This window comes from Castor canadensis, chromosome 10, assembly GCF_047511655.1.
Source record: "Castor canadensis chromosome 10, mCasCan1.hap1v2, whole genome shotgun sequence".
Taxonomy (NCBI): Eukaryota; Metazoa; Chordata; class Mammalia; order Rodentia; family Castoridae; genus Castor; species Castor canadensis.
In genome coordinates this window covers 133,248,429-133,261,347 of record NC_133395.1, presented here as the reverse complement: position 1 = coordinate 133,261,347, position 12,919 = coordinate 133,248,429, and the positions used below count along the sequence as shown (strand labels likewise).

Here is a 12,919-nt window from a genome sequence, read left to right as displayed (position 1 = left end):
ATTATCCTAGATTTGAGAAGGCTGAAAAATCAGATCATGGGTGAAGTTTTCCATTTTAGACATTAATAAGATCTTGAAGGAGTCAGGGCAGCTATAGGCTAAGGTGGGATGATAAAAAAAAAATCAGTGCAAGAGAAAAAATCAAGCAGCTGAGAAATCAGAATACCAAACTTTGATAAAGTGTGAAATTGACAAGAAATAAAACAGAAATGGTATGGAAAGAAATGCAGTGAACAATAAGGTAGTCTTGAAAAAATGTTGTGTTTATTGGGTGAGAATTTGATTTCAACAAAGAGAAGTAATGAGCAGTGTAGTTTAATGGCATGACTGGGTATTTTTGAGATAGTGTCTTTCAAACTATTTGCGTGGGCTGGCTTCAAACTGCAGTCCTCCTGATCTCTGTTTCCCAAAGTAGCTATGATTTACAGGCATGAGTCACCTGCAGCCAGCTGAGATTTTATCTCAATGTGACTTTGACTTACATTTTCTGATGATTAGTGATATGGACCATTTTTTAGAAAGTTGGGAGAATGGATCGTCAGGAAGTGACATGGAGGAGAAAGGACAGCTATCCCTACTCAAGGCCCAGTGTCAGGAGAAGTATGGGATAAAAAAGTCACCATATAAGAGACACAAGAAAAGCATCATCATCACTTTAAAGCTAAATTTCAAGGGAAAGGACACAGTGAGGGAAGGGGGAGGTACAGAGGAGAGGTAAGTATACAAGAGATGTATTGATAATTAACTTTGGTTTTCATAGGTTCAGGGAAGAGTTTCACAACTTGGGGAGAATTGAGGCCTGAGTTCAAACACAGAATCTACAGAGCTCTTGATAGATAAGGGTTTGGATAAGGGGGAATCCATTAGTATTGATAAGCCCAGAATTCCTGGGCTTATCATGTATGCTTTATATACACAAGAGGAAAGATCGAATAAAAGCAAAAATGCAGTTGTCAAGGCAAACATATGGGGTCAAGGATGCAGATTTTGACTGGGAATTTGTGAAGTCTGACAAAGATATTCCCTTCACTGTGGCAGTAAATGTGGAGCTGAATAGAGGGACAATTTTATCCAAAGCATAATAGACTAATATTTCCTCTTGTTAACTGCAGAAAGAGAGGCAGAGGATGGAGGTGAGACAAGTGGAACAATAGACCAGAATGAGTTGCTTACTCAGGAAATCTGCTGTTGGGGAATGCTTTTAAAGACCAATGTTGGATGCAAAACCTAATTCTGCTGCCATTCAGCACAAGTTCAAAGTCCTGCCTCTGCTACTCCTTTGCTGTGAGAATTTAACCAAGCCCAGGAATTGCTTTGCCTGCATTTAGGCTCACTAGATACATACTAACTTTTATTAATATTAACATTAGTTATAATATCCATAGTCCTCAGTCAAATGCACTTGCCAAAAGAAATAAAATTATAAACTTTAAGTGTGATCTAGGCATATTTCCTGCCTTTTTAAATGAAAAGGATTACCTTATTTTCTAAATGAGTACTGAAATCAGTAGAAAAGACAAAAACAGAGAGTCTTCAGAAGGCTCTGAGGCAGCTGGTGAAAGGCACATCCTCCAGCACAGTTGTTTACATTTGATTACTTTTCCTTAATCCTGATGAAATAATTAAAATAAATCCTTTGTGCTCAAGGGATAGACCCTAGTAAGAAGAACTCTAGTAGTTTGTTTGGATGAGATTTCTAGAAGAATTAAGGGAGGGCTATATAATCTCCATTCATAAAAAGAGAATTGATGTATGCAAAACAACTCATTAATATGTGTGTGAAAGTAGATCTCTCAAGTGCACAATTCTCAAAAAGGAGGAAAACACCCAGCAATTGACTTTTTAAATCATGACTATACATCTGGGCTCTTCCTCATTTGCATTTTCTTTCCTGAGTAGAAAAATTGCCTAGGAAGGTAGCATTTCTGGGAATGGATTATAGTTTGAAAACCTATTGCTTTGGTTAATGCATAAGAACATTTTTCCTTGTTTTTTTGTCCAATAACATTAATATACTTGCTTATTGTTTTTAAGTGAGTTTGCAGTTATATAGGGGCAAATACAGAAAATAGACTTTATTTTGCCCACAGCTTCTACTTCTGTTAGGCATGTACAAAGAGCTGAATAAATAAGCATAGTTGGGTTGTATAAATGGACATGTGGAATGGTTATCCTAGAGTCTGGAAATACAGATTACTGCTCGCTTTCCCCCTGGATTTGTGTAGTCGTTCTTTAAGCACCTTGTGTTGATGCTTGAGGTCATGTTCCTGATGGGTTTATGTGGACGCTACCCTAGGCCATGATTTGAGATTGCTAGAGTCTTGTATTAAGACTGGCAGCATCTATGTCATCAGTCTCACGGGGGACTTTCTCAAAATGTCAAATATTAGGCCTCAATTTGGAGCTAATGAATCACAATTTGTTTTTAATAGAATCCACAAGAGTTCCTATAAACACGAAAATTTGCCAAGCACTAGTTGAGTAGTTATAAAAGTAGTTAAAACGTAAGAATGCCTGGCATTGAATCCCACATTTCCTGTTTTCAAATGTCCTTGAGCTCATGATTTCACTTTTGTGAAGTTATATTTTTCTCATCTATAAAATTGGGATTATAATAGTAAATTTAATTTTACATGGTGGTTTTGAGGATTAAATTAGATTATCCTTTTTAATTAGAAAAAAACTACTGTGAGGTTTATACTTATTTAAGGAAGACAGGTATCGTGTATCTAGAAGATGTGTTCAATACAAAACAAAAATGCTTCTGGGTTTTTTTTAATTTTTAATTATTTATTTTTTCTTTTATTTATATGTGCATACAATGTTTGGGTCATTTCTCCCCCATTCCCCCCATCCCCTCTCTTACACCCCCACCTCCTCCGCCTCCCCCCTACCCCCTCGCTACCAGGTAGAAACTATTTTGCCCTTATCTCTAATTTTGTTGAAGAGAGAGTATAAACAATAATAGGAAGGCCCAAGGGTTTTTGCTAATTGAGATAAGGATAGCTATACAGGGAGTTGACTTCCATTGCTTTCCTGTGCATGTGTGTTACCTTCTAAATTAATTCTTCTTGAACTAACCTTTTCTCTAGTTCCTGGTTCCCTTCTCCTATTGGCCTCTGTCGCTTTAAAATATCTGCATTAGTTTCTCTGCATCAAGGGCAAAAAATGCTATTTAATTTTATTCCATCATCCTCTAAGGCTACAAAAATGATGGGGTCACATCAATGTATTTATATACATTTGGGATCCAGAACATCCACCTTCCCAAAGTACCCATTTGGGAAGTAAAGAAAGACACTTAGGTTCATAAAAGAGTACAGACAAATGATCAAGGGAAATATTCTAACCTACTTTTTGAAATGGATAAGCAGAAGCTCTGGGGTCAGCTAATGTTTTGTGAATCTTCAATTAAGAAAAGACACATAATATATGAAAAAGAAAGCATTAGATCTACTTGACATTTGATGAGTTTAGCAGCTCAGTTCCATTACCTGTATTGTTGAAGAAGACCTTTTGATGTTGTAACAGTTTCAGCCAGAGATCAGTGAGATTCCAAAGCAATAGTGACACTGGCTACAGTGGTAATAAATTGCACACATAATTTGGAAATTCTACCAACAATTGTTACCTAAGAGGCTTAATTAGTATCTAATAAATGTTGGTACCTTATAAATGCTTTAAATGAGGATTCACAGGAGAAACTTTTCTCAGGTTTTAGAGTTAGAATGATTAGGCTCACAAGAGCAGCTGCTATATTTTTTATCTCATGAAAAAAATGTGCCCCGGTTTGTCTTGGCATGAATTTTTATTCTCCATTTATTCTCTTTTAGTTTTAATCTCCATGGGGTTAGTTTATAATATAAGCCTTGATTTTTCTTCATTCATATAACCTATTGGAATAGTTAACAAATACCAAAGTTTTGTAAATGATAGTAATTAATAGGATGTAGCATTCACACAGAAATGAATACATTACAGCAAAAGAGAAGAGGATAGAGAGCTCAAAAGCAGACCCAGGCAGAAACACACTTGATTTCTTTCAGAGGTGGCACTATGGGACAGCAAAGAAAAGACAGCAATTTTAACACAACTGCTGGAACTATCAGATCCTTATATAAAAAATTGGTCAGCTGTTATTCTGTATCTGCAGATTCTGCATATGTGAATTTAATAAGCACACATCAAAACTATTAAAAGTAAATACATATGTATTGAACATACACATACATTTTCTTTATTATTATTCCCTAAACCATTCACTACAGTAACAATTTACTAGCATTTACATACATTAGGTATTATAAATAATATAAATTTCACTCTCAGTATATAAGTGGATGTGTGCCAGTTCTATACAAATATGACATCATTTTATTTTTTACCTTCCTATGGTATCTGGGAATCATCCTTGCCAATATCTAAGAATGACTGTATATTGAACCAATATTGTAGCATATGAATTAATTCATTTCATAGGTGTTGAAATTTTAAATATAAACTATGAAATGATTTATTATAGAAAATGGTACAGAATAGCTTCATGATCTTAGATAGATAGAAAAAAATTTTACAAAAGTTATCACATCTTGGAAAAGGTAAATAAGTTGGACTATATTGATTTTATGAATTTCTGTTTACCATGAGACATAATTAAGAGAGTAAACGGAAAAACTGCACAGTAGGAGAAGTGATTTCCTATACATAAAATCAACAAAGTGCTCATATCTGGAAATAATCACTGGCAAAAAGCAAGAGGATTCAATAAAAAAAAAAGGAAAACCTGGATAAACTATTACTGAAAAGGAGGATGAAACATTCAAATCTTTAGTACATATATAAAAAGTAACTAATTTCATTAGTTCTCAGGAAACATAAGTCAAACCAAAATGAAATACTCTCTAATATCTTCCCAGATGCAAAAATTTTTAAATGTTGATGATATCAAGTATTAAGAAAGCAGAACAAAACATGTGGTAAGAGAACCAACTAATAAAATTGTAATATACAAGACTCTAATGTCTTTTTTTTAAAGACAGGTCTCCCTATGCAAGTATAGCTGAGGCTAGCCTCAAACTTGTGATTCTCCTACCTGTGCCTCCTGAGTATTGGGATTACTGGTCTGTACCACCATGTTCACCTGGTAATCTCCTTCAGTTTCTTTATGTGTATACCCAGTAGCCATGTAATTCAGTTCTGTATTATCTAAAACACAGAAATGATACCCAAAGGTCCCAAAAGATAAATTTTGAGAGCAATTATATGTTTTTGTCCAAGAAGTAGCTCAAATCTCTAATAACAGAACAAGTTATATATAAAGCTATTCATACAATAATTTATATAGCCTTGGAAGGAATCAACTATAGCTATATAAAACATGGATGAATCTTTAAAAATTGGATGAAAATCCAATCTTTAAGTAATATACATGATTTGGTTTTAATTCATGAAAATTCAAAAGGCCACAAGATTTAATTATAGATATACATGTCGAGATATGGCTCATCTTATGAAAGATGTAGGAGGAAGTAGTAAGTGTGGGGATACACTAGAGGAAGTCTTTTGCAATGCTTGTGGGCTTCAATTAGTGATGCTTCATGGGCTGCCAACTAACTGTTTATGTACTATTGAGTATTTATATTGGGTATATTAAACTTCTTAGAAAAAGTAGAAAATAAATTAATATCTTAAATTATGATAAACATTTCTACTGAAAATCTTTATTGTCTATATTTGCAGTTTAAACATTTAGAATATTCATTTTTGCACATAATTAAATATGGATTCATATTTAAGACAAAATTAGGAAAATGTTTTTCATGATTCTTTAGTGCAAAAAATAACTTTAATGTAATGTGAACCAATTTTATCAGTCTCAAAATCCAAATCTATGTGGGCTTTGTAGATAGCATCCTCAAAACCATTTGTCAAATAGGATAAAGAATAATCAAAACCCATATATCAATTTTGTGTTTATTTTTCAGTTTTCCAAACCAGAAACTCTCAGTTTTCATGGATTGGATCCCTTACTTTCTAATATTTTCCTTTTCTACCATGACTCTTAGCCTGTGCAGCTGGAATGTGTAATTTTATTCAAATGGACCAAAAAGATTAGGTCCTGCTGAATATAAGTAAAGGAAGACATGGGGTGAATTTCAAAAAAGCATCATTTTTGATAAGATACATAAATAGATTTCCAGCAGTGATGATATGGAGGAAAATGAGGCTAAAAGATTGGATAATCTACTTTCCTATTGATTTTTAGGATAAATGTCATAGTAGCTTGCTGTAATTTCACCATGCAACTGCTCTGAGTCCATTTGTTTAAGATCAGAATAATTTTGAAAAGCAAAAATATTCTCCTTGATATATCAATTTGAGTTTATTATTTCATTAATGCAAATTCAAAGTATGAAATCTATTGTAACATTGTTTAGTGCTATTTCAAAATAAAAACCAGTGTTAATTTATCAACTTTCTTTTACTTAAGAAATTAAAGAAAAAATATTTCTTCATGCATGTTGTTTAGCTAACTCTTTTCTGATGTACAAGAAGGTTGAAAGGCATTTAACATTTACATCTATAATTAGATATGTATTACCCTCTTAATACACACTTCTCAATTATGAGAGAATTTAATGTTCCAAATGTATTTTTAAGTGTTATTTGAAAAAGTTCTTCTCCTGGGTCTTAATTTCTTTTCCAGATATAAATATCCCTATGTTATTAGAATAATGTATAACTCTTTTTGCATTTCTTTTATATGAAATAATTTTAATGATATTTTGAACTTCTCAGGGCACATGAAGGTTTTCAAAGTTATTAAGACATTTACTTATTTTGTTATATTATGCTATGACTATGTTTTTTCTTTTTCCTTGCTTCTTTTTTATTTTTTAGCAGCACTGAGGTCTGAATTTAGAGTCTCACACTTGTGAGGAATGTGTTCTACTACTTGAACCATACCTCCAATTCCCTTTTCCTTTATTTTTCATAGAGTGTTAGACATTTGTGAGGGGCTGACCTCCTAATAATGCCTCCCTCATTGCAGGTAATACACCAAGTCTGGCTTGTTTGTTTAATGGTGTCTCACTAACATTTTGCTTGGGATTGCGTCAACACATGATCCTCCCAATCTCTGTTTCCCAACTATCTGGAATGACAGCTGTGTACCTCTATGTCTCATTCTGACTTTTGGATTTTTGAGAATTCTGTTTTATTTCCTCTACCTACAATATTAATATATATTTAAAAAATAATTTTGAGATGTAAATGTGAAAAATTTGTGTCCTATTGTATTTGCTGACCTTAAGCAAATAAAATCCTGTATCACCTTGAATTTCTCCATCTGTAAAAGACAGTTTAGAAAAGCTTATAGGTTTACAATAAAGATGAATGACATGGAAGTATAAAACCATTTGCATTCCTCTGGAAAAACTTTATGAGGTTTGTAAATGCCTACATGTTAATAGCCCTTTAAAGAACATTATTATTGCATCTTAACCTTGAACCTTTGAAAATTGGTCCTGAGATGTGGTGTAAGAATTCTTTATCTCCAATACATAGTTGTAAGATCTCAGGTGTAGAATACCCTTAAATATGTATACTGTGGTTTTAATATCAATAATATTAATGTATCAGATAAACATAGCTAAGAGAAAAGTATATGGCATGTCAAATTTCTTTTTATAAGCAACCTCAAAATGCTTAACAACATCCAAATGGTTTTTGCTCTGCTTGTTAACACTTGCATGGCTAACTCGCTATATTCATCCCTCCAACAATCTATCAGTCACTATTTACCTCCTTCTCTGCATGCAGTAAGTGTTGGGTCCTCTTATCAACCCTATATGATATAGGCAATATTAACTCTCTCATTTTATACATGTGCACGAATACGTTTGGCTCTGATGCCTCTGTCTACAGCATTTTACTTGGATGTGTTTTTCTGTTTTCTTGGGATCTCTGAATTATCACAGTCTTTACAGATTAAGCTTGGATTTGAAGGGCCTTATCACACCTCCAAATTATTTTTGAGCCTCAATCCCAAGCATCTGTCATTTCTTAAAGCCAGGCTCTCCATTCCTGTTATCAGATTTTGTCTTTTACTTCCCTCTTCCTTTCCTTTAGTATGTGGGCTTGTCCAAACATTTGCATTGCTTCCTCTGTTTATTCAACTTGAATGGTCTCCTATGCCTCATTTCTGTATTTGGAACCCAAAGTAATATTTCAGGGCTCAATTCAGGCCCTGTATCTTTTGGAAGACTTCTCCTGCCCTTTCTCCAATTCAGGCAAATCTAACCAATTCTTGCTCTGGGCTCCATTTCATTAGGGTTAAGTCCACCTCTGCCTGATACACTTTTTGAGGCACTATAGAGGATAGTAGAGACAAAAATCATACACTCCATTGCTTGGGTCTGAACATATACTCTGCCATTTATTTTTTGTGTAATTTCAGGCAGATTAGTTCATTCTGCCCACTGAGAATAGGAATTTTGATAATCTCAAGGGATTTATTGTGAGGATTAATGGTGTTAATTTATAGAATTTGGATCAGTGCCTGACACACAATATGTGGTATGAAAGTGTTGGCAATATCTTTCCTTTTCTTTTTTTATTTTGTTTTGAATTGTACCTAAGGGTTCATCTGTCTTCTCTGTGAAGACAAGAAGTAGCTACCTGGATTAAATCTAACATTTTATCTTTAGGACCTATCACTGTGCTTGGTGCATATAAATTAGGTGTTCTTGGGTGGCTGGTAGATGAATAAATGAATAGTCAATTAAGAGCCTAGTCTAACTGCCCTGTCTTCTGTAATAATGTAACAAACTTATTTAAAATGCTATCTGTAAATATTAAATAGTGTATGATCAAAAAGTCTTAATCATGGAGTAACTTCTATTCTGAATACTTATCTTTTCATTGGTAGAGTTCTGTATAAGAGCCTCAAAAAAGTGAAGTCATAGGTTCTCATCAGAATGCTCCTATCATTTTCTCAAGAACGACATTTAAAAGGCAATCACAGATGCAATGTTCTCTTACACCACAGAGTACAGAGTAATTCACTAACATACATATGAAAGGAATAGTCTACATGCAACTTTTACCACCAAAATCCTTGAGAAATAAAAGAAACTCAGAGATTTGAAAAACCAAAATGGCTTTATTGCTCAAGAACACTAGGGTGACTGGTAGAGTGGTTCAAGGGGTAAAACTCCTGTCTAGCAAGTGTGAGGCCCAGAGTTCAAATCCCAGTACCACAAAAAAAAAAAAAGACGAGGCTATCTAGGGTTAGCCTTTGGTGCTACACTCCTGCTAAATTTACTTTAAGTTTGAGTTTGGGTGGAATTAAAGTGGGGGAGCTTAACTTAGAATCTATTTCTGTGTATCCGATATGCTGAAGAGATGAAAGGGACTTTTGTAATAAAATAATTCAAAACATGATGTAAAAAGTCTAAAGAGGGGAATTGTCTAGATTATATAAATGGTTAAAAACAGATTTGATTTAGGATGATATTTCATAATGTACATTTTTATAAATGGGCTACATTTCAAGATGGTTTCATGGTAGGATGATTCATGGTGAAGTTGGGTCTAAAATTTGGGTTGCTAAACACCAGGACAAAAGGTATAAACAAAAGCCATCAATTACCTGGAGGAATGTACCTGCAGCATCTCTCCAATGTAGAAGTCAGTTTCTGAAAGGTTATTCATAGGTCCATTTGTTCTGAATGCCAAAGTGACACTATACAATGAACTGCCAATAGGTGGTAAGGAGGGAAACTGAAACACTTATTTTAATGCATAGGTTTGATCTTCTCTATGGCAGCTTATATGAGTAGAGCTTCCGAACACAATTTTTCTATCATAGACCAAATATCTCATATTAAATTTTCAGTGTCTCTCTTACTTTGGATTCCTTAAAAGCAGAGCCTGAGGCAGGGATTCATGTGCTTAAGATTTATTGAGAAAGTGTTCTCAGGAGAAAGGCAGAGAGGGAACCAAGATACAGCAAAGAAGGGAATAAGCAAGAAGGTGTCCCAGCAGTGATCTGGTTTTAGTTGATTATCCGTTGGAGGAGCTCAGGACATGAAATGCAGAGAAGGTGCACATTGATAGGTGCAGATGAATGCAAAAGGGATCACGGGGATCTGGATAGGGCACCACAGAACCTACCACCTGGTTTCTTGTTATTGTGAACCTTACCATCTTACAGATATGGTTTATTATTTATAACATTATTGTGTCATTTGCAGTTGGAATGAAGAAACCCCCCATGACTTGTGTGAGTAGGGTTTAAGGACTCTAGTGTAACAGGAAGTACACAAGTTTCAGCATCTGAACTCTTGTTTTTTACATTTGAGGTAAAATTGCTTCTCTAAACGCATGCCTTGAGAAAACTTTGATCTTGGTGAGCCTCAGGCTTTTAATAAGCAAACTAGCATCTGCCTCCTATGATAGTTGGACAGTTCAAAAGAGATAATATACTAAAAATACCCAGAAGAATTGAAAACAAGAGAACAGAAACTGAACAAAGTTTTGGAATGCAATCTAGAAAAGTTTTATATTAAGAAATTGAAGCAGTTTGAAACATACAGATGTTTGCCCAAGTTAAGAGAAATAATACAATTAAGAAAAAAAATTAGAAGGTCATGTCCCCAGCACCAGTAGGAATTAGGGACTTTATGCCAGTGTCGTAGTTAATCCAAGTCAGTGACCTTTGTGGTAGATGTATCTACCTTTCTCATTCTCTTGATTCCTAGCCAGGGGATTACTGCCGTTAAGAAGTTGTCAAGTTCCATTCTGTTGAATGTATGACAGAGACAAATTTTGAATTCACATCAGCTTGTATCTAAAATCCCAGCCTTTAACCGCCATTGCTATTCTACCAAAGATCTTTTCAGCAAAACAACCATAAATTCTACAGAGAATTTATGAAGGAAGTGGTGAGGAATTAAAATTAGGATGAAGATACAGGCCATGTACGTCAGGAACTTTCCATTTAGTTTGCATCTGTTCAGACTTAAATATTCTGTTTATATACTCTAGCAAATCTCTCTCCTGGATGCAATAGGGAATATTTCAGACTAGACATCACTGTAGGTATCAGATGGAAGAAGCAGAATGATATGGTCCTTGTCTTTGTTTTTTCAAAAGACAAAGCCTAAGATCTTTTAGCTTCCTAGAAAAATATTGGTTAATGGACACAGTCCATTTCACTTTTTGCATGATTAGAAATGGCAATTGTTTTAATGACCAACAGTCATATACCGTTAGTCCAAAAACAACAAAAAGATGAAGCGATAAGAAAGTCATCACTGACTAAAGAATTAATTTCTCTCATTCATCCAAATAAAAACATTCAATTCAATTGCTTCTTAATTTAACAGTTACTTGGGGTTTTTTTGTTTGTTTTTATTTTTGGCAAAGACAAAATATCCAAAATATTAAAGTTAAAACTAGGGAATCTTCTAGTTGTATGCATTTTTAAAGTAGAAGAAAAAGTAAATTAAGATTCAATTTAAAACAATAAACTAAATTAAAATGTGGGAAGAAATTAAAAATTAAAATTATATGGTCATTTAAAGCACAGTGCCTAAATTTTAGGTATAGGTATAATGTGTTTCAAGAACAAATAAAATCCGTAACTCCAGGGAAACTTAAAGCAAATAACAAATAAATACTGTATACTGCATGACATTTCCTTTACAAGAAAGTCAAATTTACCATTGCAGAATCTGATTCAGCTCATGTTTATCTTCTGGGGACATCTCCTTTCCCAACAGGGGATATAATTAGTGAGACAAAATCACTGAGTCTCTGGAACAACTGCTTATTTCTGTAACTTAAGTATCTATATTATTTTGCTCCCTATTATTTTTCCAAATGATAATCTTAGCTGGAATGCAAAGATCAATTATTGTAATTATCTTCACTCTCCGTCTCACAATAGCCACCAACTTCTGTCCATACTCCACTTAGGTCCATAAACTTCCACATTCTTTTTATTTCCACAGACACAAACATATTCAGATTCAATAGCAATATATGTCTGCATGCATATATATGCGTGTGAGCATTTCTATATATATGTGTGCATGTATATATGTGTGTGTACCCAAATGTTTGTATAAATATATGTAAAATCAAAAACAAGGCCATGAGTTCTCTAGTATGAAATATGTTTTGAACACAAGATTTGCAATGAGAAACAGACCCAATGATTAATTCATGTATCTCCTGATGACTCAAGTAATTCTACAGTCTGGGCCAGGGGGACATATTTATTAATAAAATTTAAAAACATTTGGTTTTTTAACATTACAGACAGCACAGACATTTCCATGAGCCCCGAAAGAGCAGCAGCTCACATTTTGGCTCCTTGAAATATCCTCTGGAGCTCAGGAGCTGTACAAAGGGAGAAATGCAAGCTTTCTATTTTGTCCACATCAACAGATATAATTACTCTCAAACAAGGTTTTCACCGAATCCAATATGAAACATTTTAGTCCCTGGAAACTCTATATATAAAGGATATAAGAAGCAGTATGTCTATTGTTCATCTGCTAATGTCCCCAAATGTCACCAAGGTAATTACTTGGATGACATTTATGTGATGCAGCTGGACATTGTTACAGTTAATATAAAGCCTGCCTTTGGCAAACACTTTATTTCCACCTCCATCACATTGTGGGTGTCTGATCGCTTTTTCTTGAAGAACACCCGCCTTCCCCAAATGACACCTCTGTCCTCTGTTTTTCCTTATTGAACTCTCCACAGAAATATCCAATGCAAAAGAAAAAAAAATTAAAAGAACAATAACATTATATCACATCTTTATCTTAATATTTCTATTGGGAACTCTTAGAGATGTTTCTAAAAATAATTCACAAAATATAATAATTCTGACCTTTTATGA

The 12,919-nt window shown here is 34.1% G+C and overlaps 1 protein-coding gene across 3 annotated transcripts in view; it reads right to left on the bottom strand.

Moving 5' to 3' along the window:
• The window catches only part of Cntn6 (contactin 6), a 276,069-nt gene that overhangs the window by 139,843 nt on the left and 123,307 nt on the right, over nt 1-12,919 (bottom strand). The window lies entirely within an intron of this gene.